Source organism: Anabrus simplex, chromosome 3 (assembly GCF_040414725.1).
Source record: "Anabrus simplex isolate iqAnaSimp1 chromosome 3, ASM4041472v1, whole genome shotgun sequence".
Lineage (NCBI taxonomy): Eukaryota > Metazoa > Arthropoda > Insecta > Orthoptera > Tettigoniidae > Anabrus > Anabrus simplex.
In genome coordinates, this window is record NC_090267.1 from 483,793,700 (window position 1) to 483,819,026 (window position 25,327).

Genomic DNA, 25,327 nt, shown 5'->3' on the forward strand with positions numbered 1-25,327 from the left:
TGTTTGCTATGGCCTATACGTATTCTAGTAATGAGCACTTGTTCTTGACGCTGAAGGAATGAAACATCAGATTTATCTGTAGATCCACGCCTGATATCATGGAGTCTTGTGGGTTGTTCCCATGTCCACTCAGTTAACCACTCTTTTTGGATCTTTGTAGTAAGAAAAGGAGCAACATCGGTGTAAGACATTAGAAAGTTTGGATCATGTACAGGAAGACGAGTTGCTTCTTTAGCTGATATGTCAGCTTGTTCATTGCCTTTTATTCCCTTATGTGAGGGAATCCATATTATGTTTTGTAAAGTGGGATGGTGTTTATACTTGTAGAATGCTTGGTTTTTCTTTTTAGTTGCAACTTTACAGGAATCATTCCACCAAGGAACTGATTTTCTGTAAGTTGTATTGTTGGTCCTTGGAACAGAATTTTCTGCGGCTTTAAGTATGATATTGGTGAATTCTCTTACAATATAGTCAATGTTGTAATTTTTGAAATGGGTAGGTGGTAATCTGTATAACTCTGCCTTAATATTTTCTTTGTATTCTTGCCAATTAGCATGTTTAGTATTCCATTTATTTGGGCATACACTTAGGTGGGGCTTGTTGTTTCCATTTATTCTGATAGGAAAATAATCACTTCCGAAAAGGGTTTTGCTAGCTGATGATGTATATATCATTGCTGCATCTGGAGTGCTCAGACACAGATCTATAGTACTAAAAGTTCTGTGCTGGATATCATAATGAGTAGGACCATTCGAGTCTATTAGGATCAAATTTTCAGAATCTAGCAACGATTTGATTATTCTTCCTCTTGTGTTAGTGTACAGACAGTTCCATAGGGTGTTATGGGAGTTGAAATCTCCCAAGAGGAGGATTGGTTTAGGAAGTTGATTTATCAGATCTACTAATTCATTTACATCCATGTTCTGGCTGCTGGGCAAATAAATATTACAGATGCATAGGGAAAATGTTAGAAATACTGTAACTGCTACTGCTTCCAAATTGGTTTTTAGTGGTATTTCTTTTTGAGGAACATTGTCACGTCTGTAAGTAGCAACCCTCCACTTGCATGAATGGGATTGTTGCAGTTTTTGTGATATGGTGTGAATTGTCTCATATTAGCTACGTAGTTATCTCGAAAATTAGTTTCTTGTAAGCAAATTATTTCGGGTTAGTGTTCAGTAATAGGTTGTTGTAGATATTCGTAGTGAGGGTAAAATCCATTCATATTCCACTGCAGTATCCAAGAATTCATGATGGCTTTTTAAAGATGTATTTACTAGATTTGATCCTTATCAGTTATTGGGATTGTCTGATCTGGGGCAGGCCTATTGCTTTCTCCGTTTATGGCAGTAAGTAGTTTCTTAACAAGTCTGGTACTCTGGTTTTTAATTTTTTTTGTCCTGATACTAGGGGTATAGTTTATGCAGGGTCTCGATGAGATCTTCAACATGGGAAGTGTAAGATAATGCAATAGGTAAGATATTTGTTGCTGATGTTCCTTTAGTATTTTCAAATAAACTTTTGAGTTGTATGAAATTAAGAATAAAATTTAAGGGATTAGCTTCTATTACTTCCTTAACAGGAAGTAGTTGTTCTTCAAGACTGAGGGGATTTAATACCATTAGTTTCTTCTTAGGCTGTTTAATGTCTCGGGTTTTATGTGATCCTAGAACAGGAAATTCATCATCTGTTCTATCATCTCCCGAGATAGAAGAATTATCTAAGAAGGAATTACTATCAGCCATGGAAATGTTATCTGAAGAGTCACTTGAAAAGAAGGGTCGTTTTATTCCTTGAGGTTTAGTTATGAGTGATTCTTTATTTACTTCATTTGGGACTGAAGTGTTCAAGTTCAAGGAGACGCCCTGTTCAGGGAGGTTTCTAAAGGAAGATGATGTGTCATTAGAATGTTCAATCATTTGCTGAGGGTCAGTAGTTGGCTGAGGATTCATAGCTGCATTTGCTGGGTTGGAGGTGTCCTCCTTGGAGGAAATTGAATGTTGATCAGGTGGCTGGTTGTTTTCTTCTAGAGTCTCATCAGGTAGTGAGGGACATATCCAGGCCAGGTGGCCTTCTTCTTTGCAAATAAAACAGGTGGGAACGTTTGACGAAGTGTAGATCCAATAACTGGTTCCTTCAAAACATATTTGTAGTGCATTCGGTAGTTTATTGAAATCGTTGGGTTTAACATATAGTTGTCGGCGGAAGCTAAGAATGTGTGTGAATCCCGGAATATTAATTCCAGCCATTAGGTTGGATATAGATGACATTGGTTTGATGTGTTGTTGTTGTTTGAGTCAACAGTCCATAGACTGGTTTGATGCGGCCCTCCATGCCACCCTATCATGTGCTAACCTTTTCATTTCTACGTAACTATTGCATCCTACATCTGCTCTAATCTGTTTGTCATATTCATACCTTGGTCTACCCCTACCGTTCTTACCACCTACACTTCCTTCAAAAACCAACTGAAAAAGTCCTGTGTGTCTTAAGATGTATCCTATCATTCTATCTCTTCTCCTCGTCAAATTTAGCCAAATGGATCTCCTCTCACCAATTCGATTCAGTATCTCTTCATTCGTGATTCGATCTATCCATCTCACCTTCAGCATTCTTCTGTAACAACACATTTCAAAAGCTTCTATTCTCATTCTTTCTGAGCTAGTTATCGTCCATGTTTCACTTCCATACAATGCCACGCTCCACACGAAAGTCTTCAAAAACATCTTTCTAATTCCGATATCAATGTTTGAAGTGAACAAATTTCTTTTCTTAAGAAAGCTCTTCCTTGCTTGTGCTAGTCTGCATTTTATGTCCTCCTTACTTCTGCCATCGTTAGTTACTTTACTACCCAAATAACAATATTCATCTACTTCCTTTAAGACTTCGTTTCCTAATGTAATATTTCCTACATCACCTGCCTTCGTTCGACTGCACTTCATTACTTTTGTTTTGGACTTATTTATTTTCATCTTGTAGTCCTTACCCAAGACTTCATCCATACCATTCAGCAACTTCTCGAGATCTTCTGCGGTCTCAGATAAAATAACAATATCATCGGCAAATCTCAAAGTTTTGATTTCCTCTCCTTGGACTGTGATTCCCTTTCCAAATTTCTCTTTGATTTTCTTTACTGCCTGTTCTATGTAAACATTGAAAAGGAGAGGGGACAAACTGCAGCCTTGCCTCACTCCTTTCTGGATTGCTGCTTCTTTTTCAAAGCCCTCGATTCTTATCACTGCAGACTGATTTTTATACAGGTTGTAGATAATTCTTCGTTCTCGGTATCTGATCCCTATCATCCTCAGAATCATAAATAGCTTGTTCCAATCAACATTATCAAATGCCTTTTCTAGATCTACGAATGCCATGTACGTGGGCTTGTCCTTCTTGATTCGATCCTCTAAGATCAGACGTAAAGTCAGGATTGCTTCACGTGATCCTACATTTCTCCCGAAGACAAATTGATCTTCTCCCAACTCAGCTTCAACTTGTTTTTGCATTCTTCTGTAAATAATACGTGTTAAAATTTTGCAGGCATGAGATACTAAACTAATGGTGCGGTAGTTTTCACACCTGTCAGCACCGACTTTCTTGGGAATAGGTATAACAACATTCTGCCGAAAATCGGATGAGACTTCTCCTGTCTCATACATCCTGCACACTAAACGAAATAACCTTACCATGCTGGTTTCTCCTAAGGCAGTCAGTAGTTCAGAGGGAATATCATCAATTCCAGGTGCCTTGTTCCTATTTAGGTCACTCACAGCTCTGTCAAACTCTGACCTCAAAATTGGGTCTCCCATTTCATCAGCATCAACACCCTCTTCTTGTTCCAGAACCAAATTATCTACATCGTTACCTTGATACAACTGTTGGATATGTTCCTGCCATCTTTCTGCTTTGTCTTCTTTCCCTAGAAGTGGCTTTCCATCTGAGCTCTTAATATTCATGCACCTAGATTTCCTTTCTCCAAAGGTTTCCTTAATTTTCCTGTATGCAGCATCTACCTTTCCCAAGACCATACAGTCTTCGACATCCTTGCACTTCTCCTTCAGCCATTCTTCCTTAGCTACCTTGCACTTTCTATCCACTTGATTCTTTAATCGCCTGTATTCTTTTCTGCCCTCTTCATTTCTAGCATTCTTGTATTTTCGTCGTTCATCAATCAGGTCTAGTATCTCCTGAGTTATCCACTGATTCTTAGTTGATCTTTTCTTCCTTCCTAACATTTCTTCAGCCGCCCTACTGACTTCATTTTTCATGACTCTCCACTCTTCCTCTATTGTGTTTCCTTCAGCCTTTTCATTTAGTCCTTGTGCAACATGTTCCTTGAAACAATCTCTCACACTTTTTCCTTTCAACTTGTCTAGATCCCATCTTTTTGCATTCTTTCATTTCTTCAATTTCTTCAACTTCAGATGGCATTTCATGACCAACAAATTGTGGTCAGAGTCCACGTCTGCTCCTGGGAAAGTTTTGCAATCCAACACCTGGTTTCTGAATCTCTGCCTAATCATAATGAAGTCTATTTGATACCTTCCAGTGTCTCCAGGTCTCGTCCACGTATACAGCCGTCGTTTGTGGTGTTTGAACCAAGTATTGGCAAGGACTAAATTATGATCAGTGCAGAATTCAACCAGCCGACTTCCTCTTTCGTTCCTTTGTCCCAATCCGAATTCTCCTACTGTACTACCTTCTCTGCCTTGGCCTACCACTGCATTCCAGTCTCCCATCACAATTAGATTCTCGTCACCTTTTACATATTGAATTAAATCTTCTATCTCCTCATATATTCTTTCGATTTCCTCATCATCCTGATACCCAGTTGTAAATGTTCATCAATGACTGTGTTGGGTAAAATAGGACATACATTGGATAATATCACTCTCTTGTTTGCGACAATTAACGGTCTGAGAGTGAGATCCATATTATTGACTCTAATTACAGGGTGACTGAGTGACAATTCCTGAACAATTTTTGTGTTCGATAGGAATATGCAAATTCTTGTGTTTGATATATGAGATATATAACGTATGTTAACTGGATCTGTTATTTTTCCTACAGCAAGGACATAGTCTCTTATTGGGATTCCATTGTGAGCATCAATAATAATAGCCTGTTCTTTTTTTGGTGTTAACTGCATTACAGAAGCATAATTCTTCTGAGACTGTTTAGGAACATTATGGGTAGAACTGTCAGTAAGATTATGTATGGTCTGATTTCCTTGGTAAGAAGCCATTTCTCTGAGGGTGGAAGGCTTTGAAGCCTCCCTGAATTACAATGTTCAACTGTTGTTTAGTGATATCCTAACGGTTTTCTACACGTAGAACAGAAAAAAATCAATCTCCCTATAATTAAATAAAATTATGTCGAGTCCAGTCCTCGAAGTTTACACTGAGACGTAATACTCACATTTAGTCCAGTATTTGTATTGAGAAAGAACTTGAAGTATGTTTATTTAGGTAAAAACTGGCACACATCAATAACACGTCTGTAGTCATACACTGCCACCTCGATATCGTGGTTAAGAAATTCCATTCACCAAGTGACAAACAAGAGTATCATAACTTACCAGCAAACAATGTAAGAGGAAATATGAAATGCAAGCTCTTTTCTCTTAAATCAGATTAGATGTCGTCTTTATTGACAAAATCATGTATCAACTTGCCAGAAATCCAATGTATGAAATAACCGAAGTGGTGGGCACCAACAATCGTGCCCCTTTATCCCTCAGTGAGCTCTTGCCATACATCCAGCTTGACTGCTGTATCTAGTAAACATTTCTACTACCAGCTCATGGCCATATATTGCTCATGACATGGGATCGGTATACTTTCTCACTGACAGTTTAAGTTTGAACTTTAAATTGACTATTATGCTTGTCCATTGTTATAATGGCATTTAAAATACTCAAATTGCAATTTAAATAATAAAAATCATTTCATTAAAAATAATTTTTTACAAGTTGTTTTATGTCGCATGGTGATGATAGCGTAGGAAAGTGCTAGGAGTGGGAAGGATGCAGCCGTGGCCTTTATAAAAGATTAAGTCAGTGATTTCAATAATTTGATTTAAATCCTCGCAACCCTGCACCCTTCAGGAGGTCATTTACATGCCGACAAATCTACTAACATGAGGCCGGCGTATTTCACCAATACACTGGAGCCAGCCAACTTGGGCTCAGAGAGCCAAGTACTTTACTGTGTGATCCACTCAGCCCGACTATTTAGGACAGTATGTATGTATGTATGTATGTATGTAGAGTACTCAGCCCAAAAGCTGGCTGGATCCTTCACAGCTCTGCCATAAGCTGAATCATACACGACCTAGGTGTCACTGAAGAGGCGTCCTAGGGATTTCAGGAGTTGTATAGTTTCCCACTGCTTTACTCGCCGAGCCAGAAGTTACCACAGGCATACAGAAATATTTTATAAATTTCTGGCAAGCTGTGAGTTCATCACCATCAATGAGTCAATTCACAAAATAATAATAATAATACCGGGAGGTACACCTCAACACCGCGCATTCAAATCTAGCACCTAAATGAACTCCTCTATTGGTGAAACTGTGAAACTGAAACTACACCAACTTAGAACTTTACTCAGATGATGTCACCACTAAAACATGATGTAATTTTGTTATTTTACTGTTTCCGACCCTGAGTGAATTTCTACTTGTTTTATTTGACATTCATCAAGAAGTTTGGACATTCTTCCACAGAGGACATGACTAAAAACTATGTTCATGCACCCTGGTGCGAGGTATAGGGAGTTATAATTCAAAGAAGTTTTGTATTCATAAGGTTTTTTTTTTTTTCCTGATTGATGTTCATTTATTTCGGGGTTGGCAATATTTCCTTTTTATTTCCGCCAGGTTTGAATCTAGCCAATCCCAAATTTCTGTAATTTATTTTCAACCTATCACAGCCTTCTTCAATTTTGAGTGTTACTTTTGAAATCTACCACTAAAATTCTGTGGGTGTGTCTTGAATATTCATGAATGATCTCGAACCTTCCCTGAGGGTTTATAAACTGCGGCTTTTCACGTCTCTTGGCCAATTGATCGTCATCTTACTAAGTGTGTGTGTCAAAGCAGGAGGCGGACTCTTTCATCAGGCAACAGTACATCTACTGAGTAATGGCCACATAACATCTTTCTTTCTTGCTAGCTCCGCAGTTTAACCCGAGGGAAAGGTCCGAATCGTTAACTATGTAACCTTCTTTTCTAAAATGTAACTTCTGCCGGCTAATGTAAAAACTTCATAAAATCCTTAACTGTAAATCAGGGATAGAGAGTGGTGTACCCTCTCGAGCTCCCCTTCATCTTGGTTTGAGGTGACTACGTTTTGTAACTGTTTCTCTTCCTTTCCGTAATGTATTAATTTATCCTTATACGAGTCACCTCCATAGTTTGGGAATAGCCCCTGTTTCATCGGCCTAGTGCCCTTTAGGTTTTAAGTGTTCATATCTAGGAGTGCAAGTATTCGCCATCATTCATTTTGTGTTTGGGCCATTTATTTAACCATTATTCTTGTTCCATGAAGGCCCGGTAGGTTGGGTATTAAATACCCTTGTATAATCATTTTTCAATTGTAAATTGGGCCTTGGGAGGCCAGAAATTGTAAGTTGATGTGGCCTTGAGTAGGCTTGGAAAACTGAGAGCCTGTTAGCTCTTTTTCAAAGTTTCTGTAAGATTATGAATGCCTCTTGAAGGCTAGATGTTGTAATTTTTGGAGCAAGTGCTCTTTGAATTAGGCGATTTCTGCCCTTGTACAAATTTGTGCTCTTTTATAAAATTGAACTAGGAGCTCTGGAAAAGTAAAGTGAGGGTTTGAAGACAACGATCTGTTAATACCACTAATCTGGTCTTTCCTAGACTTGTTTAATGTTTGCTACTTGTACCTGCAAAAATTGTTAAATTTGAAGTTTTTTGAAAATATAACCTTCAGTTTAAGTTTTAAATTCAATTCTCGACATTGTAATTAGACCCATTCAACCTGGCACCTTTTTTCACCTCTGCGTTCCGCAGATAACCCAGAACAATAATAATAATAATAATAATAATAATAATAATAATAATAATAATAATAATAATAATAATAATAATAATAATAATAATCGTATGGCCTCAGCTACCGTATGCAGACATTTCAATTTGATCCCATCTGGCTGTCTGCTCATCAATTTCAATGTTCTGCTCTACTCTAGGCCTACTAGATGGCAGACCGAATAAACCGAAACTCTCTTGGGCATCTATGGCTGAGATTTAATTTTGTTGGGTAAACACCAAATGTGTCACAAGAGATCTTTTACATGCCAATTGCTGGTGATATTGCCCCAGAATTCAGATCCGTAGAGTAAGGCAGGAATTACACAAAGATCTTTGTTGCAACACTGATGCTGTAATTGTTAAAAAAAAATAAACTCTTGATTTTAGCCAGGCAAAAGATGTTCCAGCATGGATAATCCTGTACTGGACTTCTGAATCAATATCTGTACTCGATGAGAGTGTGCTACCGAAGAAAGGGAAATTGTTTACATCTTGAAAGCACATTTTGTTGATGCTGGCAACGGATATTCCTTAGTTCTTTCTCTGGAGCTGGCTGGTGAAGGATCTGGGTCTTATAGGTATTAAGTTTAAGTTTATGTGTGCAGTGGCAAAATTATTTCAAATGACAAGTTCTCCTTTTGACTTTGGTAAGACATACACGAGTCTTCACCTTCATTAAGTTTATGAAGGTCAAGACTTCTCATAAACTGAAGTTACAATGCATTGAACATGCCAGCAGTGCATAATGAAGTCCATAATTTAAGAGATAAGACAGTTATTACTTCTTTTTTATGTCTTCTTTAATGGCTCTTTATCTACAGATTCAGAAAACAGTTCACGAGCGAAGAAATTTAAACCTGAAAGAAGACAGTAGTGCATTTCATTTCACCAAACAGTACTAATTCCCTTTCTTAGGAAGAAAGAAATATATAAACAATTTGAAATGGAACATTAATACATCTGGAGGATTCGTCGTGCAGACCACACGACATCTCATAATCTGCAGACCTCTGGGCACGACGAATCCTCTTGGCCGTTATCTTGGTTTTCTAGACCAGGGCCGCCATCTCACCTTCAGATGGCTCCTCAATTATAATCATATAGGCTGAGTGGACCTCGAACCAGCAAGTTTGGCAAGTCTGAGGACTTTGTTCACATCCCTGCAGGGAAACATGTAATTTAAGGGAAAAAAGAGTGTTCACCCTCTGTTAATTCCCATTCAACTTGGTATGGGGTGAATAAGCTTTCCTAAACCTCTAAATTCTTCACACTAGTTTGGTACTTAATATTTCGCATCTAGTCACCCCTCTGTAGTATAGGCTTAACCTCTGCAACTTTGGGCCATAAGCCCAATTAGGATTTTTTAAAAAGTGTTTCAAAAGGAATGCAAGAGTTTCGCCTCCGAGCATTTTACATACAAAAACAGAGGTAAGGTTATCCATCTGTTCAATACTACTTACAATGTGTTATCATGTTAGTATTGAACAGGTGGATAACCTTACCTCTGTTTTTGAATGTAAATCTTTTTTCAATACGGACCATTATGAAGTTTTTGACGTTAAATTAAATCCTAGCATTTTGTTCATGGCCGATCGTCTTAAACCTTTTATTTTGTACATTAAGGCCATTTAGAATGGGCACTCATTGTCCCTGTTTAAATTGTCATCATTTATAGATGAGTGTGTAACAGACTATAGAGCAGAAATGACAGTAAATACAGTTCTTGAAGTTTATAAGTTGTTAGAAGCTTGTGCTTCTGAGAGGCTGGACTGTAGTAACTTTTGGAGTGCAGTCTCCTAGAACGAAAATGAGTGAAGCAAACATGCTCTTGTAAAAGTGTGCCTGTTTTGAGCTAGATTGCTCAACACTTGCAAGTTATTGTGTCAATATTTTTTCTCTACTGTAACTGATTTTTGACTTTTAAGTCATTGTTATTGTGGGAGCTAACAAGCTCATCGTTACAGTCATTGTTATTATGGGAGGTAACAAACTCACTGTTAACTGTTATTTGTTGTTGCTTATTCAGAGTATCAAATTTTAAACTCAGAAAAAAAAGGAAAAATAAAATTTTCAAATTTAGTGGTTTGACTTATGCTCTGGTCACTTCTCTATTCACCCATTCACCCCAGCACCTTCTTACATCCCTATAAACCACAGAAAACCCGTATAAGACGTAATTGAAAAACCGTCAATACGGAATGAAATTCATACTGTGCAATATGTGGTACGTTTTGAGCTGTCAGTGGAGTTGGTGTGAAATGGCATAAGTAGTACAATTTACGAACTTCATCGTGTAGATCCGTATTGATAACAGTTAAAACTCAGAAACAATGTTACGTTCTGGTCCACCCAATCAATACACATCACTTTACAAGTGAACTATTTAAATAAAAACATATTAAAAATATTTAGGGACATGTTTAGATAGATAGATCTTATTGCGACGATGGGACAGGAAAGGGATAGGAGTGGGAAGGAAGCGGCCATGGCCTTAATTAAGGTACAGCCCCAGCATTTGCCTGGCGTGAAATTGGAAACTGCCGAAAACCATCTTCAGGGCTGCCGACCGTGGGGTTCAAACCCACTATCTCCTGGATGCAAATAGAGACGAAACATGTCCCTAAATGTTTAAATATGTTTTTAATTAAATAATTCACTTGTAAAGTGATGTGTATTGATTGAGTGGACCAAAACCCAACATTTTTTAAAGTTTTTTTTATGACATAGGTAGACGAATAAGCTTGAGTGGAACTTTTAAAAATAGGAAAGAACATAATATGAAGATAAAGTTGGAATTCAGGAGGACAAGGTGCCGGCACATAGCCTACTGATGTCGAATAGCATCTGCTCAAGGCTTAACATTCGCATCTGATGGACAAATCACCATCAACAGGGTCATATGCCCTCACTCCATATGAGCACTGTGGAAAGGTTTGGAATTTAATCCCAGCTTTTGGCACACAATCTAGTGATTAGAAATTGTATACCACCACCTCTCTTACCCCGCCGGCCAACATTCTGATGGTGAAATTTTTTCGACCAACAGGACTCGAACCAGCTAACCATGGTGTCAGGCCATTTAAACTTCAACGCCTTAACGATCATGGCCACCAGGCAGGCCTGAATAGTTACTTAGTTGTACTTCTTAAAACAACAACCAGCACCACCAATATAACAGCAGTAAATTACTTTTTTTTTTAACAATTGGCTTTACGTCACACCGACACAGATAGATCTTATTGCGACGATGGGACAGGAAGGATAGGAGTGGGAAGGAAGCGGCCATGGCCTTAATTAAGGTACAACCCCAGCATCTGCCTGGTGTGAAACTGGAAACTGCAGAAAACCATCTTCAGGGTTGCCGACCATGGGGTTCGAACCCACTATCTCCTGGATGCAAGCTCACGGCTGCGTGCCTCTAGCCACATGACCAACTCGCCCGGTGTAGTAAATTAACAACAGGGTGCTTACCTAAATGGTCTGTCGAATGAATGGCTAGTAATGAGATTTTAACTATATGTGTCCACTGTCAATATTTGTTAACATGAATATCTGAATATTGTAAATCTTATATTGGTAAACAGGAAGAATATTTTTGAGGTGCATTGTTTACTGTTTGTTGTTTGACATTTTCTGCACAACATAAAAACAAGAGATACTCGGTTTCACGCCTTATCAAGTGGCTGTGTGTGAAATATTGTTCTGTATACAGTCAAGAGAACGACTCTTCAATTACAGTTAGTATTATTTTGTCATTACTGTATATTGTTACTTTTATTAATAAAATTAGGCTATTGTGATACATGTAATAATGAAATATGTCAACAGATTTTAAATCCATTTGTAGAATATTGATAGTTGTTTTCCTCTAGCAGAGCACAAAAGTTAAGAGAGATAAATTTAGTTGTGAATGGTCCGTATTGAACTGTGATTACAATTAAAATTACAATAGTTCCGCCTTTTCAACACAAATTCAAGTAAAGTGGGTTAGTTTACAGAAGAAACATTTATTAGGTGCTAGTTTCAACCCATTAACAGGGTCATCATCAGCCAAAGACACGAGTTGAACAATGTATCAAATAGTCCATAGAAATTGTAAAAATATCACAAAAACATAGTGGATTTGACACTATAAAGATGATGAAGAAATAGTCACAATTGCATAAAATGCATAAATTAATGCACTTAGCTGTCGTTGAGGGAAGAACTGAAGATGATCAATTTGGATGTCGAAGAATCCTGAGACTAGTAATTCCTTCGTTATGAAGTTCTGACACCTTGCGCTGCAATGTGTTGGACGTATTGCATAACATATGGATACCAAAGAATCTTTAGAGTTGTGTATCACTCGTTATGAAGTTCTAACAGCTGTATGTCATCAAAGGTAGTAGTGGTGTTAAGAGAACAATTTACGCACACGTAGTGAACAATGTAGAAAGATGGTACATAGATGTCATTCAAAGCCCTTAAAAGCTGAAGGTAAAAGTAGGGCTTGAAAGTCAAAACAATTCTGTGATGCAGGTGGAAAAGATTCGCAGTTCAATTTGGAAATAAGCGAAATAAATAATATTGTTAGTAATAAAAGCCAAGTTAGTAAAGAGGGTAATGAAAAAAGTGGAACAAACGAATAGAAAAAGTAATAAAAATATGCAATGTGTAATATGTGATGCGCCTTGCGCTGCAATGTGTTGGACGTATTGCATAACTTATGTGACAGGGAGTACAAGTAAGGAAGATAAGTAGGGGGAAAAATGGGTAGAACAGATCGGAGAGAGACGGAGAAGGGAGGGGGAAGAGAGGAGGGACTAATTTAAGGTGGGGCTTTGGGGTGAGGGAATAGGAGTAATTGCTGAGGAAAGGTGCCATGAATTGAATGGAAAATCGATTTTTTTTTTTTTTTTTTTTTTTTTTTTTTTTGCTAGTTGCTTTACGTCGCACCGACACAGATATGTCTTATGGCGACGATGGGACAGGGAAGGGCTAGGAGTGGGAAGGAAGCGGCCATGGCCTTAATTAAGGTACAGCCCCAGCATCTGCCTGGTGGGAAACCACGGAAAACCATCTTCAGGGCTGCCGACAGTGGGAAAAATTGATTTTAGATTAGTTAAATTAAAATTTCTAAAAAAATAATAATCAGGAGGTCAAATAGAATGTTGGTTCTCTCAGAAATGTCATTTAGGTTATAGTTTGAGTTGAAATATTGATCTAAATGTATGAAACAGTTTTCTGTTATATCAAGTAGTGGGCCTTTGTTTAATAACTTAAGGATTTCCATATCTTGCTCTATGTTAGTAAAATTATGGCTATAATCTTGCATGTGTTGACCTACTGCTGAGAATTTGTTATATCTTAGGGCATTAACCTCTCTCGTTCTCCTCAACCTGATAGTTCCTTCCAGTTTCCCTTCAAACAGTGTGGTGCACCATGATGAATGCCGGAGTAAATGACCTATCCAACTACATCATCTTTTCGCGATCATTTTCTCTAGAGTGATGGTTTCTTCAGCTCTCTTGAAAACTTATTCATTTGTTAGCCTCTGAGTACAGGGTATTTGTAACATTCGACGCCAGGACCACATATCAAATGCATCTATTCTTTTCTTATCAGCTTTTAATAGAGTCCAAGTTTCAGAGCCATAGGTCGCAACGCTCCAAATGAAGCTCTTAATGAAATGCTTTCTTAATGGTAGGGATATTACCTTGGAGGCCAAAGGCTCATTTTTTTACTGAAAGCTTCTTTAGCCTGGGTTATTCGAGAACGGACGTCCTTTTCACACCTCCCAACAGATGTAATGATGCTTCCCAAATAACTGAACTGATTTACTTGAGTAAATTTTTCTCCTTCCAACCAAACATTAACATTCTGTTTATCATCCGGAGTACATTTCATTATCTTGGCTTTTGTTTTGTTAACATTCATGTTATATTTTAGTATTACCGAGCTCGATAGCTGCAGTCGCTTAAGTGCGGCCAGTATCCAGCATTCGGGAGATAGTAGGTTTGAACCCCACTGTCGGCAGCCCTGAAGATGGTTTTCCTTGGTTGCTCATTTTCACACCAGGCAAATGCTGGGGCTATACCTTAATTAAGGCCACGGCCGCTTCCTTCCCACTCCTAGCCCTTCCCTGTCCCATCGTCGCCATAAGACCTATCTGTGTCGGTGCGACGTAAAGCAAAAAAAAAATTAGTATTAGTAGATTATTCAATTTCTTTAGTGAGGTCTCCACCTCTTTCTCAGTTTCAGCTAAGAGGGCAATATCATCAGCGAAATGTATTGTTTGGTATAGTTGGCCATTTATTTTTATTCCACATGGGTGGAGGTGACTGAAAACTCTTTCATTGCTTCTTCTAAATACACACTGAACAATAGAGATGACAGACCACACCCTTGCCTTACTCCTTTTCTTATTTTCGCGTCGATCTGCTCCTTTCCTATACGCGCTCTCTGGTTTTTCTACAGCTGATAGATGGGCTTTAAACATAATATTCCAGTTAACATTATCAAACGCTTTCTCTATATCAATGAAAGCAATTAGGATGTTCTTACTGATTCTTAGAGCTTGTTCAATAATTGTTCTACGACTCAGAATTGCTTCTCTTGTTCCTCTGTTTCTTCTAAATCCGAAATGATCTTCTGAGAGATTTTCTTCTATTCTTTTCTCTATGCGATGGTAAACAATTCTTGTAATAATTTTGGAGGCATGTGGTACCAGGCTTAACGTTCTATAATCCTGATATCTCTTTGCATGATTACTTTTTGGAATAGGTTTCAGTAAAGTTCATGGTTCATGGTGTGGGTTACTGTAGTCACATCCTAGTTCGTGAACCATGGGCAACGGCTGAGTGGCCTAGTAAGTGGTCCTGAGAGTCGGGATACCAGTTGCTATGGAATGGGAATGGGCATCCCAGACATTTTCTGAGTCATGGTCCTCCTTGTGCTCAGGCGGCTAGGACTATACAATTCACCGGTGGTCTATAACCCGTTACAGGTGGGATCCTCACTTGGACTTTGTGTAAGTAGGGTAGCATCCTACTTAATGAATTTACCAAGCTCAGAACATTTTAGGCAAGCCTCAGACCTATGGGAGTAACGGAGGCCACTCCCACTTGACAGGCGAGGGACTCCTTGGAAACTACTTGGCGAACGAAATGGAATTCGATGGGGAGCTATCAATATTAATGGGGCTTATGGAAGAAAGAAAGCAGAATGGCTGAGTCAGCAAAAAAGGATGCATCTGGATGTGGTAGGAGTAAGTGATATTCGGGTAAGGGGAGATAATGAGGAAGATATAGGAGATTATAAAGTGTACTTGACGGGTGTTAGAAAGGGAAAGACAGAGTATGGGATAGGGCTCTTTATCAGGAATACCACTGCACGCAACATAGTTTCTGTTAGGCACGTAAATGAGCGAATGATGTGGTTAGATTTGTCAGTTGGGGGAATTAGGACTAGAATTGTCTCCATGTATTCACCATGTGAGGGTGCAGATGAGGATGAAGTTGACAAGTTTTATGAAGCATTGAGCGACATCGTGGTCAGGGTCAACAGCAAGGATAGAATAGTGCTAATGGGCAATTTCAATGCAAGAGTTGGGAATAGATCTGAAGGATACGAAAGAGTGATTGGTAAATGTGGGGAAGATATGGAAACTAATGGGAATGGGAAGCGTTTGCACGACTTCTGTGCTAGTACCAGATCCATAATAGACTATATCTTAACCGACTTCAAATTCAGGAAATCTGTTAGGAATGTACGAGTTTTCTGGGTATATTTTGATGATACAGACCATTATCTGACCTGTAGTGAACTAAGCATCTTTAGGCCTGGGGTAGAGAAAGTGAAATCTGTCTGAAAATGAATAATGGCAGAAAAGATCCAGGATGAGGAAATTAGACAGAAGTACATGGATATGATTAGTGAGAAGTTTCGAACAGTAGACAGTAAGCAGGTTCAGGACATAGAAAGTGAATGGGTGGCATACAGGGATACTGTAGTAGAAACAGCAAGGGAATGCCTAAAGAACAACTGTGTGTAAAAATGGGAAAAGGCGAACATCTTGGTGGAATGATGAAGTGAGAGCAGCTTGTAAAAGAAGGCTTATCAGAAATGGCTCCAAACAAGGGCCAAGGCAGACAGGGATTTGTACATAGATGTAAGAAGCAGAGAAAAACAAATAGCTGTTGAATCCAAAAAGAAGCCGTGGGAAGATTTTGGTAATAACCTGGAAAGGCTAGGTCAAGCAGCAGGGAAACCTTTCTGGACGGTAATAAAGAACCTTAGGAAGGGAGAGAAAAAGGAAATGAACAGTGTTTTGAGTAATTCAGGTGAACTCATAATAGATCCCAGGGAATCACTGGAGAGGTGGAGGGAATATTTTGAACATCTTCTCAATGTAAAAGGAAATCATCCTGGTGGTGTTGCGAACAGCCAAGCTCATGGGGAGAAGGAAAATAATGATGGTGAAATTACGCTTGAGGAAGTGGAAAGGATGTTAAATAAACTCCATTGTCATAAAGCAGCAAGAATAGATGAAATTAGACATGAAATGGTGAAGCATTGTGGGAAGGCAGGGATGAAATAGCTTCATAGAGTAGTAAGATTAGTATGGAGTGTTGGTAAGGTACCTTCAGATTGGGCAAAAGCAGTAACTGCACCTATCTATAAGCAAGGGAACAGGAAGGATTGCAACAACTATCGAGGTATCTCATTGATTAGTATACCAGGCAAAGTATTTACTGGCATCTTGGAAGGGAGGGTGCGATCAGTCGTCTCAGACCACTGAGAGGCTGTCAGGATCAGATTTTCAGTATGCGCCAGGTAATTGAAAAATGCTACGAGAGGAATAGGCAGTTGTGTTTATGTTTCGTAGATCTAGAGAAAGCATATGACAGGGTACCGAGGGAAAAGATGTTCGCCATACTGGGGGACTATGGAATTAAAGGTAGATTATTAAAATCAATCCAAGGCATTTATGTTGACAATTGGGCTTCAATGAGAATTGGTGGTAGAATGAGTTCTTGGTTCAGGGTACTTATAGGGGTTAGACAAGGTTGTAATCTTTCACCTTTCCTGTTCATAGTTTACATGGATCATCTGCTAAAGGTATAAAATGGCAGGGAGGGATTCAGTTACGTGGAAATGTAGTAAGCAGTCTGGCCTATGCTGACGACATGGTCTTAATGGCAGATTGTGCCGAAAGCCTGCAGTCTAATATCATGGAACTTGAAAAAAAGGTGCAATGAGTATGGTATGAAAATTAGCCTCTCAAAGACTAAATTGATGTCAGTAGGTAAGAAATTCAACAGAATTGAATGTCAGATTGGTGATACAAAGCTAGAACAGGTCGATAATTTCAAGTATTTAGGTTGTGTGTTCTTCCAGGATGGTAATATAGTAAGTGAGATTGAATCAAGGTGTCGTAAAACTGATGCAGTGAGCTCGCAGTTGCGATCAACAGTATTCTGTAAGAAGAAAGTCAGCTCCCAGATGAAACTATCTTTACAACGGTCTGTTTTCAGACCAACTTTGCTCTACGGGAGCAAAAGGTGGGTGGACTCAGGATATCTTATTCATAAGTTAGAAGTAACAGACGAAAGTATGATTGCTAGTACTAATAGGTGGGAACAATGGCAGGATGGTACTCGTAATGAGGATATAAAGGCTAATTTAGGAATGACATAATTTACAAAGTTTATTCCACTTACTCAATACTGTACAATAATTGCAATGTCTATAAATACATTACAAAATATTATCAAGGGACTAGTTTCAACCCTATATGGTTCATCATCAGCCTAAGATACACTTATGAATTTGCCAAAGTCCTAAGTCAGAATTACATTGTGGAAATAAAATTTAAAAGAATGAACTGTGTATGTGATGCGATAATGTTCATATAAAATGGTAGATTGATGAACTGTTATAGATAAAATAATGTTATACTGATGAGTGACAAATAATTTTTTTAGGATTTATGTCAATTACAATCAGACTGGTCCTTGTTTCAATAACTGTGAAATCCTGACATTCACTTCCTCGCTGTAGAGATGGGGCAACAACTGCATATAAAAATAATATTTTATATGCAAGAGGCTAATGAATGAAGGGACCGATTATCTCCCGGTATAAGGAGATCCCTATACCAAGTGCCAACAGTCTCTCTGAGAGTGGATGAGCGGGTATGGGTAAGGGCACTCTATTGTCCTGGGGACAAGAAATTGTTCCCAAAGGTGGAGGAACTAGTTTGGTCAACAGCATTAGGATGCAGAAGGCAATGGGAAACCACTGCATTAAAGATCCAATAAATCCGCATGGCATGGCTGCAACGTCACGATTGGAGCTGGCTGTGTGGATCGTCTACCTCCATTTGGAGACGACATCTTAAGAAGAAGAAGTGAATACTCTAAAATTGCACTTTAAAAACATAATATGCCGGTTGAATGCAAAGTCCAAATGCTTCTATTGAGTTCTAAAATTCTTAGTGCATCTTCAGGTGGAGAATTGAAAGTTGAACATTGGTGCAGAGGGTGTCTGTCTTGCTTGAGATCCAGTATTTCTGATACAGAAATTAAATGTATAAATATAACCATGCGACATTCTTATAATATAATGGTTTCTTACTGTAGTGAGAGGTAAATTTCCAATCCAAGTTGGAAACAATAGAACCTTGTGCGCAATGCGAACAACCTTACCGGTAGAGTGCAACTAAGGGAATTCTCTTGGATCTCAAGCAAGACAGACACCCTCTGTGCCAATGTTCAACTTTCAATTCTCCACCTGAAGATGCACTCGGAATTTCAGAACTCAATACAAGCATCTGGACTTTGCATTCAACCGGCACATTACGTTTTTAAAGTGCAATTTTAGAGTATTCACTAACATGTGCCTATTTTAATCATCATTGTAAAAGTTGTATGATAACTATTTTTACAGTTCGATTGTAATTGAAGTAAATCCTAAAAAATTTATTGTCACTCATCAGTATAACATTATTTTATCTATAACAGTTCATCAATCCACCATTTTATATGTACATTATCACATCACATACACAGTTCATTCTTTTAAATTTTATTTCCACAATGTAATTCTGACTTAGGACTTTGGCAAATCCATAAGTGTATCTTAGTTAGGCTGATGATGACCCATATAGGGTCGAAACTAGTCCCTTGATAATATTTTGTAATATATTTATAGACATTGCAATTATTGTACAGTATTGAGTAGGTGGAATAAACTTTGTAAATTATATGTACCCTAATCTTAATTCAATGCGGAACCAACAATGAAATTTATAACCTTGAATAATTTAGGAATGAACTCGATGGATGAAGCTGTACGCATAAACCGGCTTCGGTGGTGGGATCATGTGAGGCGAATGGAGGAGGATAGGTTACCTAGGAGAATAATGGACTCTTATGGAGGGTAAGAGAAATAGAGGTAGACCAAGACGACGATGGTTAGACTCAGTTTTTAACAATTTAAAGATACGAGGTATAGAACTAAATGAGGCCACAGCACTAGTTGCAAAGTGAGGATTGTGGCGACGTTTAGTAAATTCACAGAGGTTTGCAGACTGAACGCTGAAAGGCATAACAGTCCATAATGATAACGTATGTATATATGTATGTTCAGTACAGTTTTCTCAAAATCTTCTGGTATTTCTCTGCTAGTATAAATATCATTTACTAGTTGATATAAAGAAGTTTTTGCCTTATCCCCTAGAGCTTGTAGTATTTCACCTGGAATTGAGTCTACTCCAGGAGTTTTCCTTTGTTTTAGCTCATTCAAAGCTTTATCAAATTCCTCTCTAAGTACACATGGTCCCAGATCATCTTGTTCTATCTCACTTTCATTTTCTATTACATCATCTATTTATCCTTCATACAGGCCTTCTACATATTCTTTCCAGATTATGGCTACCTTATCCTGCTCTATTATCACATCTCCATTGCTTCCTTTTATTGTACTCAAGGGCTTTATCTTTCTTTGGAACCACCTCCGGACTTCTGAAAAAGCTTTTTTGGTATTACCTTTGGTTTTATTTTCATCTATCTGTTTACATTGTGCTTCGATCCATTCTTCCTTTGCTTTGTTTTAGTTCCTCGATGGATTTTATTTCTTATTTTTGTGTATTCTTCATGATTTCCTTTCCTTTTGGCCATCTGGTGTGCGTTCATTAGTTCCAAAATGTGGGGTGTAACCCATGGCTTATAGATTTTCCTCTCTTCTTTTCCAAAACAATCTTTTGCTGCATCAATTATTTGTTTCTTGATTTCTTCCAATTTTTTTGAGCACTACTTCCAGCCAGTACTTCAGTATTAATTTTGTTATTAGTTTCTTCTTTGAACATTTTGATAGCCTCGCTGTCTTTCTTTAATTTACTCAAATTCCATTTTGGGGGGTGTCTTTCTATTCTTCTTTTCTTAAGTTTCAGTTGGCCTGTCATTACCATGGGGTTATGATCGGAGTCAATATCAGCCCCAGGATAGCTTTTACTTGATGTCGACACAGTTCTTTAACTATTAAATAGTCTATTTGATATCTACTACCATTTCCAGGCATTGTTCATGTATATCTTCTCCTTTTTGGCTGTTCAAAGAGATGTTAAAAATTAAATAACTGGAAAGGAGGTTCAACCTATTCAATACTCAAAAGAAAGAAACGTAGCAATCACATTTCTATTTAAATGGGACCGGTTTCGACCTTAGTCTAGGTCATCATCAGCCATAAAAAACATGTAAAATGTTTATGAATGTTGGAGGTCAGTTTTACACTCTGTTAGGCACAAAGACATGACACCACATTCTGTCCTGCACAAAGTCACAACACTACCAATCAACATGCGAAGATCAAAAAGGCTTGAATTCGCAGACGAACAGATCTGTAGTAGAAAGCCGCCAGCTCCCGGTGACCAGCGCGGCACACTCAAGGTCACGCGCTGCGGCCAAACACCAAAGTAGAGTGGAGAACGTTTCGAAGGTCCAGAACCTGTCACGGCTGCGGGAAGCCAAGTACGTATATAAAAATATACGACGCCAATTAGTACAACCGAATGAGCACCCGTACTCCAGTTAAGTTCTTGGTAAACAGTTGACTTGAAAAAACAATTGTCTTTGTGCCTAACAGAGTGTAAAACTGACCTCCAACATTCATAAACATTTTACATGTTTTTTATGGCTGATGATGACCTAGACTAAGGTCGAAACCGGTCCCATTCAAATAGAAATGTGATTGCTACGTTTCTTTCTTTTGAGTATTGAATAGGTTGAACCTCATTTCCAGTTATTTAATTTTTAACATCAATAATTTCAATACGGAACAATGAAATTTTTATCTTTAAATGTTCAAAGAGAGTATTTGTAATTACAAGAGAGTGACTTCGGCAAAATTCAATGAATTTTTCTCCCCTTTTGTTTCTGGAACCAAAACCATAATTGCCCACCGTATCATCTTCTCTGCCTTCTCCAACAACTGCTTTCATATCTTCTCCAACAACTGCTTTCATATCTCCGAGGATAATGAGATTTTCCTCATCCTGGGCCTTTAGTAATACTTCTTCCAGTTATTCGTACACTTCCTCTTCACCATCTGTGTATGTAGAGGTGGGCATGTACACCTGAATTAGAACTGTATCTCTAGGTTCTGCCTTTAATTTTATGAGCAGTATTCTTTCATAACATCCCCAAATACCTGACACTCACTGCCCTAATTGCTTTGTCAGTATAAATCCAAAACCACCTTTTCCGTCTGAACAGCCAGAGTACAAAACTCTGAAATCTCTGCTTCACAGATCTCCGCTATCTGGCTATCTTACCTCACTCATTCCCAAAACATCCATTCCTAGTTGCTTCATTTCATTCTTCACATTCTCCAGCTTACCACACTTTTTCAAGGATGTCATGTTTCATGTAGGCCTAGCTACTTTGTAGGATTTGCTCTTTGCCTTCTCCTGTATCCCCCTCCGGAGATCCGAAAAGGGAGCTATTCTGGAATATTTTACGTTCAAAGACATCATCATGCTTTCTATTCTTGAGATAGTACAAGGATCTTTAATGTGGTTTCCCGTTGCCTTCCACATCCGTTGACCTACAATTAGGTTCATCCACCTTAAGAAGTAATTTCTTACTCCAAGGACATCAGGGTGTCCTGCCCTCTTTCTGCTCATCCGCCCTCGAAGAGGCCGCTGGCACTTGGAAGAGGTGAACCACTTATACCGGTTGTTACTCAGTATCATACTTTATTAATCCCGAGTATTGGGCTGCCACTTCCGCCATCTATAGCGTACTGAAGTCCATCTTCTCCGCCATACATGTCGTTGAGGCCTTCACCCGTAACCCTGAGCTGGGACCCTTACCAGATAACACACACCAGGTCAGTACGCTCTCGGCATTAATATGTTCTGAATATCTTGTGTTGAAACTTCTCCCAGTCTGTCCAACATGTCGACAATGGGCGCAAACGGGATTACCTCAGTAGTGATATAGAAAATTCATTTATTCTTCTGAGATTGACTGTCAAGCAGATCATTAGCATCCTGGAGGAATCAAAAGACATCCTAAATGCTAATATATTCATAGCACCACCTGAAAATGCTTTTCATAGTGAGAGGCATAGCGATGGCGATGAGTTACGTGGGGATTATAAACAGTCTCTCTTGCAATCAGCTTCAAACTGGTTCTGAACTAGTGTGTACAAAACTAACTGAAAATGGTACAATCCGTGTGGCAGACGGTGTATCGAGTGAAATTGAAGCAAGTCATGTTAGTGAAGAAGCAGCTAGTCCATTACCGTGTACGACTTCAATTTCCTCCGATGACAGACAATCCACATGTAAGAAACAAAAAAAAAAACAACCAATGAGCAGGCTGGGCCAAGCACATCTAATCACGTGAAAGCAAAATCAAAACATGTGGAAAAAGAGTGACTTTGTGAACAAGTCAAGCACAGATTTTACTCACCCGAGGTGCCAAGCAACACATTCATGGCAAACCAATATGTTTTGGGTATAAAGTCTGGGATCTACTGACCCATCTTGGGTATCTAGTTCAAGGAGAACCTTCCCAAGGAGCAGCTACTGGAAACATGATACCAGAATTAGAAGTAGGTGGTTCAGTTTTTACGGACCTAATTTCAGAACTACCAGAAGGTACTCAGCTCAAATTGTTCTTCAATAATTATTTTACATCTTTTCGGTTGTTGGAAAAGGTCCAAGAGAAAGGCCATTTAAGTAGAGGTACCGTATGCCAGAATCAGGTGGAGAATGCTCCAGTGAGATGTCTCCGTAAAAAAGAGAACGTGGTAGCTACCACTAACTAACAGAACGTAACCAAGGTATCATGCTCGTACGCTACAACGATAATAATGTAGTTGTGGTAACCTCAACTGCATCTGGGGTAGCACTTCTAGGACATGCCAGAAGATGGAGTAATGCAGAAGAGGAGTACATAATTGTAATTCAGCCAGCTTGTATAATTTTATACAATACACACCATAATGTGGCTTGGTACCACAGCAGCATCAAAAACAAAAAATTGTACTGGTCTCTAATTGCATTCCCCATGAACAATGCTGGGCAAAGAGGAAAATCTAGACCTGCTCAGCTGCACATAGTACATATATCGTTAGGCACATATATGATTTTGTGCCGCTCCGCGTCCTAACATAAGAAGACTAAGTACGAAAGTATTCTGACACGTATAGCCAGAAGTGGATTTCAATGGGGAATCCTACTACCACGAAACTAGGGAAAAACAAGTGCAGTGCATGCAATGTGGTAAAGTGGCCACAAAACAGTGCAAACAGAGTGATGTTGGCTGCCATGTCCTTTGCTTTGAGGCATTCCACTCATGCTAAAACAGACTGGAATTCTACTCATATGAGCTTAAAATGCACAGAAATGTACTTTCATTGACATCTCCTTTACCCTACTCATCTACACTTACTGTTGACATAAGTCAGCAAACCATCATAACCCATTCATTTAGATTACAAACTGTACCGGGAGGTACACTTCAATTCCGTACATTCAAAATAAGCGCCTTAATGAACTCCTCTATCGACCAAAATGTGAAATTGCTACTACAAAAAGTTGAGACTTTAATCAGAAGATGTCACTACTGAAAAATTCAGTAATTGCATTATTGTGAAGTATCCTAAACATGGATTTCTCTTGGTTTTGTTTTTGCTGTACATCAAGAAGTTTGGACATTTTTCCACAGATGTCACTACCAAAACACTATGGTCATACACTCTGGTGCAAGGTAAAGGAAGTTGTTACTGAAGGAAATTTTGTGTTTATAGGTTTTCTCAACTTTCATTTGTTTTTTTAATGTCATTTGAGGTTTGCAACACTTCTGTTTCAATCCGCCAGTTTTGAATCTGGCCAATGAAAATGTTCAGTAATTAATTTTCAGCCTATCACAGGCTTCTTGTTCGATTTTGAGTGTAACTTTTGGGTTCAGCCAATAAAAATGAGAGGGTGTGTCCGGATTACCCCAGAATCCACTCGAACGTTCCCTGAGGGAATATAAGTTGTGGCTTTTCAAGTTTCCTTGTCTCTTGATCGTCGTCTTTCTGAGTGTGTGTGTTAAGGCAGGCAGTACATCAGCCAGGTAATGGCCACTTAAATTCTCTTTTCTGTAGCTACCTCCGCAGACTTAGCCGAGGGGAAAGTCTGAATTTTTAACTGTGTAACAAAACCTTTCTAAAATGTAAATTTTCTTTCGGCTAATGCAAAACTTCAAGAAGACTTTAACTGTAAATTGGGGATAGACCCTCTCGAGCTCCCCTTCATCTTGGTTTGAGGTGACTACGATTTTGTAACTGTTTTTTCACTGTAATATGTTGTTGTCTGTGTCATCAGTCCATAGACTAGTTTGATGCAGCCCTCTATGCCACCCTATCCTGTGCTAAACTTTTCATTTCTACGTAACTATTACATCCTACATCTATTCTAACCTGCTGGTCATATTCATACCCTGGCCTACCTACCATTCTTACCACCTACACTGCCTTCAAAAACCAACTGAACAAGTCCTGGGTGTCTTAAAATGTGTCCTATCATTCTATCTCTTCTTCTCGTCAAATTTAGCCAAATCAATCTTCTCTCACCAATTCGATTCAGTATCTCTTCATTCGTGATTCGATCTATCCATCTTAATTTCAGCATTCTTCTGTAACACCACATTTCAAAAGCTTCTATTCTCTTTCTTTCTGAGCTAGTTATCGTCCATGTTTCACTTCCATACAATGCCACGCTCCACACGAAAGTCTT

The 25,327-nt window shown here is 38.7% G+C and overlaps 1 protein-coding gene across 2 annotated transcripts in view; it reads right to left on the reverse strand.

Moving 5' to 3' along the window:
* The window catches only part of Ankle2 (ankyrin repeat and LEM domain-containing protein 2), an 86,856-nt gene that overhangs the window by 49,920 nt on the left and 11,609 nt on the right, over window positions 1–25,327 (reverse strand). The gene's annotated exons all lie outside the window — the stretch shown is intronic.